At 37.9% G+C, this 5894-nt stretch overlaps 1 non-coding gene across 1 annotated transcript; it reads right to left on the minus strand.

The window, feature by feature from the left end:
* Positions 1-1092: 1092 nt before the first annotated feature.
* LOC131176927 (small nucleolar RNA R71) lies at positions 1093-1199 on the minus strand. Its single transcript, XR_009146732.1, has one exon. It is a non-coding gene; the product is annotated as a small nucleolar RNA R71 (small nucleolar RNA).
* Between the last annotated feature and the right edge of the window lie 4695 nt (positions 1200-5894).

Genomic DNA, 5894 nt, shown 5'->3' on the forward strand with positions numbered 1-5894 from the left:
ATTTAAAATCCCAAAATAGCTTGAATATGAACTCCCAAACTCCGAAATCGCCTTTTTATAATTGTTAATTTCTAATTGAATTTAATTGCTTACCATTTTAAATCTTGCCATATTTCAATTTGCTTGTTTTAATTTGATGCAAATTTAGTTTAATCATTATATTGTTGAATAGGTCATTAATATTACACACATAGAATTCACACTTCAATATCTATCAATTCATTACTTTGATTTCAAAAATAGTTCAAATTAGTCAGAATTTTATATCAAAAATTCAATCATTAACACAACTCCTCGTGGGAATGATATCTTATCTATATTACTTGTACGACCCGTGCACTTGCGGTAGGGACACATCAAGTTTTTGGCGCCGTTGCCGGGGAGTTGTTTGTTTAAGATTGAATTCTTGATTATTTTAGTTGTTTATAGTTTTATCTTTGTTATCTTTTCATTTTGTGTTTGTTTGTTCTTTTTAGGTACTCTTAATCTTTTATGAGAAGAGCTAGAAGCACAAGTGACACATCCTTATTGTTTGATCCTGAAATTGAGAAATTTTGTAAAGCCAATAAGAAAGAAACCAGAAAAAGGAAAGAAGCTTTGAGAGAAACTGAAATTGAAGCAGACATGGCTGATGAAAGAATTAGAATTGGTGGTGGTAATGCTAGAAATGATCGAATCAATGAAAATGTAGCCCAAGGTGAAGAGGTTGTAAATGCTAATGTGCCTAGGGGAAGTATGATGGATCATGCTTTTCCTCATTTTGATGACTTGAGAGAAAGTATAGCAAGACCAAGAATTGATGCAAATAGCTACAAGATGGATTTTGGAGTTCTTCAAATGATTCAAAATTCCCAATTTGGGGGACATCCTTCTGAAAATCCACACACACATCTAAAGAAGTTTGCTATGATTTGTGATATGCAAAAACAACCTGGAGTATCTGATGATGCAGCAAGATTGAAGCTATTCCCATTCTCTTTGAAAGATAGAGCATTGGATTGGCTTGATTCTTTACCTCACAACTCCATTACAAATTGGGAGCAACTCACTGATGCATTTCTTGCACAATATTTTCCACCTGGAAAAACTCAAGAATTGAGGAATCAAATGACAGCTTTTAGACCAAGAGAAGATGAAACTCTCTATGAATCATGGATGAGATGGAAGGAATTAGAGAGACAATGTCCACATCATGCCATTCCAAAATGGATGATAAACCAGAATTTTTACACCAATGTTACTCCTGCAATTAGAGGGATTATTGATGCTCAAACAGGAGGAGAATTTATTATGAAGCATGAAGATGAAGCTTATGAGCTATGGGAGAAAATTGCAAAGAACACTCATCTTTGGAGTAGTCCAAGAGGACCAGCTCCAACTCAAAAGAGGCAAGCTGCTGGAATGTATGACCTTCATCCATTCAACATGATTAATGCAAAGTTTGATGCACTTAGAAATGTTTTGGCTAAGAAGATGGAAGATTTAAGTATGTTGGTTAGTTTATCATCATCATCTGGAAGTTCACAACAAGTTGCTTATGCAGAAGGAACAACCAGCTGTGGAGTAGACTATGGAGAGCAAGCTGCATATGTTGGTAATTATGGAAACAAACAAATGGGTTACTCTTACTCTCAAACTTATGATCCAACTTGGAGGAATCATCCCAACTTGTCATGGGGAAATCAGCAAAATCAAGTCCCAAATCAGAATTTTCAACCACAACAGCAACAAGGAATTCCATATCAGCAAAATAGGCAACCATTGCCTAATTTTCAGTAGAGAAACATGAATCCTGCACCTCCACCAAAACAGCAAGAACAAAGTTCCACCACAGAAGCTTTATTACAACAGATTCTTACTAACCAAACTAAGCATGATGAAGAGATGAGAGAGATGAAAGCAAGGCTAGAACAGATGCAAACACATAACAGAATGTTGGAAAATCAGATTGCACAACAAGCATCTTCCTCAGGTACCAAGTCTTTTGGAAAACTTCCAAGTCAACTGAAAAACCCAAGAGAGCAATGTCATGCCATTACACTGAGAAGTGGTAAAATAGTGCATAATGAGAAGAGTGAAAAAAGTGAGAAGAGAGAAAATGAGGAAGATGTTGATGAAAATGAAAAACAAGAAAGTGAAAAGAAAGAGAGTGCAAGAAAAGAGAAAGAAGAGAAATACATACCTCTAGAGTCTTACAAGCCATAGCTTCCCTTTCCACAGAGATTTCAAAAAGCCAAGCTTGATAAGCAATTTGGGAAGTTCTTAGAGGTTTTGAAGAAGCTATATATAAATGTGCCTTTTATTGATGCTCTTTCCCAAATGCCTTCTTATGCTAAGTTTCTAAAAGAAATTCTCTCAAATAAGAGGAGACTTGAAGATTATGAGACTGTAGCTTTGACTGAGGAATGCAGTGCTATCCTTCAAAGGAAACTTCCTCCAAAGCTCAAGGACCCAGGGAGTTTTTCAATTCCATGCCACATTGGGGAATCATGTTCTACAAAAGCTTTATGTGATTTAGGGGCTAGTGTTAGCCTTATGCCCCTCTCCATTTATGAGAAGCTCAATATGGGAGATCTTAAGCCAACCCACATTTTTCTTCAGTTAGCTGATAGATCAATTAAGTATACTGAAGGGATTTTAGAGAATGTGCCTCTGAAGGTTAGGAAATTCTATATACCTATTGACTTTGTCATCTTGGACATGGAAGAGGATTCTAATATCCCAATCATTTTGGGGAGGCCTTTCCTAGCTACAGCTGGTGCTTTGATTGACGTGAAAGGTGAAAAGCTTACTCTCAGAGTCGGAGAGGATCATTTAGTCTTCAACATTGGCAATGATAAGAAGAAGCAACATGAAGATGTAGACTCTTGTTTGAGAATTGATATAGTTGATGAGTTAGTAAAAGAGCACTTTAGAAAGAGCTATCCTAAGGCTTCTCTTGAAAGTTGTCTTATCCATGAAGGGAGTATCAATGATGAAAATCCAAAAGAGGCTGCATTTGCACAACATTTGAATAGTAATCCACCTTGTCCTATGGCACCAATCTTTCAAGTTGAGCAAGTGGAGAAAAGTGAAGTAAAACAACCATCTCTCAAAGAAAAAGAAGCACCAAAGGTTGTCAATAAAGAAATTGTCGAATTTTTAGACAAAGCAACAAAGATCTTCTCATGTGATGGAAAGAAAATGAAGTATAGATTCATTGAAGCACCTATTGGAAACAGAGGCAATAAATTCCAATTTCAGCCACCATGAAATAAGAAAAGAGTCCAGCTAAGGACTATAAATTAGCGCTCTTGGGAGGCACCCCAAGTTCTTTTATTTTGCTTTTGTTGATTTATTTTTATTTACATTGCTTTTGTTTTTTTCTTAAATCTCCCCAAATTATATTTTTGACATTGTTGAATCTTGTCCCTTGTAGATGTATTTCAATGGAGGAAGGTTGGTGAACTGCTGGGGAGTAACTCTTAATCTGATATTTTGTCCTTCAACTCTCCCAAGATTGATTTATTTTTACTGCATAACCTGTGCAGGTTTGCTTCTTGGTTTATGCAGAGAAATTAAACTTTCAGCAAAGAGGGGTCTGCAGCACATGGCATATGTTTATTTGTTGAGGTTGGGTGTGTAACTTTTAAGTATTTGTGCTTATCATGTTAATATGATGGTAAGTGGGTCATTTTAGTAGTTTTGAGCTTAGTTGGGTTGTGTGATTCAATGTGCACATGCTGCATTTTCTTGGCATAACTTGGAGAGTCCATTTTGCTTTGTGGATAAATGCAACTTTATGCAGATTTTATTGAGCTTTAATGTGCTAAATGCTAATTTGCAGAATTTGAGTTGAAATGGCATAATTCACAAATGCCTCTTATGCAGAACTCACTTCTACAAGCTTGTATGATGCAATTGTAATGGATTTTGTATATATTGATGTGTTTTTAGTGATAATTTCTCATGATTTATGCTTCATAGAATCTTATTTCTTCATTCTAGTGTATTTTTCAAACTTGCAAATCATTTTCAATTGTAATCTCAATATTGTTGAATTGTGCGTAGGTAACTGCATAGTTTATGCAGCTTTTAGACCATAAATTTTGTCATTTCTCATCTTTGCTAAAACCTGCATAAGCCATTGCATAACTTATGCAATCCTGCATAACCACATTTCTTGTCATTTTTCATCCCTGCTGCAATCTGCATAAGGATGTGCATAGCTTATGCAATTCTGCATAGCCATATTTTTGTCAAATTTCATTTCTGCGGAAACTTGCATAAGTGTGTGCATGACTTATGCACTTTTGCATGACTTCAAATCCTGCATTTTCTCTTTCTGCCGAAATCTGCATAAGAGAGTGCATAAGTTATGCACTTTCGCATGACCAACTTTTCTCATTTCCATTTTCTGCCGAGACCTGCATAAGGGAGTGCATAAGTTATGCACTTTCGCATAACCACATTTTCTGAAAATCAAATTTCTGCCGAGACCTGCATAAGGGAGTGCATAAGTCATGCACTTTTGCATGACCAACTTTTCTCACTTCCAATACCTGCCAAAACTTGCATAAGGTAGCGCATAGGTCATGCACTTTTGCATAACTGACTTTTCACACTACAAATTTCAGCCTAAACCTGCATAAGAGAGTGCATAACTTATGCACACTCACTCTCCCCTTATGCAGTTTTACACATGTCCTGTGCAAATCAAAAAAATCTTTCGGCACCCACTTTCCCACCTCCCACTTCCCGTCGTTCTTGTTCACACCTTCCCCCCACGTCCATTTATCTCGGCATTACTCTTCCTCTTCCTTCCCACACCTCTTTTCACCGCCCGATACCCTAACTTCCCTTTACCTCTTTCACTTTCTTCTTCCCTCCTCCATTCTCACCATCGACAACACCATGGAATCGCCTCCCCATTCCCCTCAAGGCTCTCCTCTCCAAGTCACGCCCCTAGCAATGCGGTCCCCCAATCCCGATTCTCCTCCATAACAAACCCCTCCACCACATCCCACAGCCACCTATAAGAGGAAAATCCTATCGAAATCCACCCGGCCCATGGCTTCTGCACCACCTCTCACAAAACGCAAAGACCCACCTACCACTCCACTTTCAGAGCCTCCACCCAAAAAGCCCAAAACTTCAGCCTCCACACGATAGGGGGTTGGCGTTTCTACCTCTACCCCACAAGCCAAATCACCCTCTTCTAGCAAAAAGCAAACTTCAGCAGCAACACAGGTATCTAAACTACCTTGGCCCCTTCCTGATGCAACTCACAAGGCAACCTTTAAGAGACTCAAGGACAGGAAAGTGCAACCCACTAGGTACATTTCTGCAGATGCCCTCCAATCAGTTGGTTTATTTGATAATGTTGTTGCCTACCTTGATGGTTTAGGTTGGATGGAATTTGTGCATAAACAAGAACTAGTTTATCCAGCTTTAGTTTTGGAATTTATTTCCTCATTTTCTGCTACTCTGAAATTACATGAGATAGATTACAAGACAACTATGAAGTTTAGGTGTTTGGGGCAAAATAGAGAGCTATCATTAGACCAATTTCATAGTATTTTTGGGTTTGCAATTGATGGACTATTTAGGGTACCATATACAGGCATAGAGGTAGCAAATAAAGGTGTTTGGAATGCTGTTCAGTTTTGGAGGAGTATCACAAACCAACCTCAGAGTTTTTATGCTGGCAGATCCAAGACCTCTCAAATACTAGACCCTGCACTTATATTTATCCATAGGCTTATTGCTAGCACTATCTTGGGCAGAGGGACTAGTTCTGGTGCTGTTGGAAAATCTGAATTGTTCATGCTATGGTGTGCTTTTCATAAAGTCAAAGTTTCTCCTGGTTACTTCTTTTGTGAGCATGTGTTACATATTGCTACCAAATCCATAGG

The sequence above is a fragment of the Hevea brasiliensis genome, unplaced genomic scaffold (genome assembly GCF_030052815.1).
Source record: "Hevea brasiliensis isolate MT/VB/25A 57/8 unplaced genomic scaffold, ASM3005281v1 Scaf277, whole genome shotgun sequence".
NCBI classification, from domain to species: Eukaryota; Viridiplantae; Streptophyta; class Magnoliopsida; order Malpighiales; family Euphorbiaceae; genus Hevea; species Hevea brasiliensis.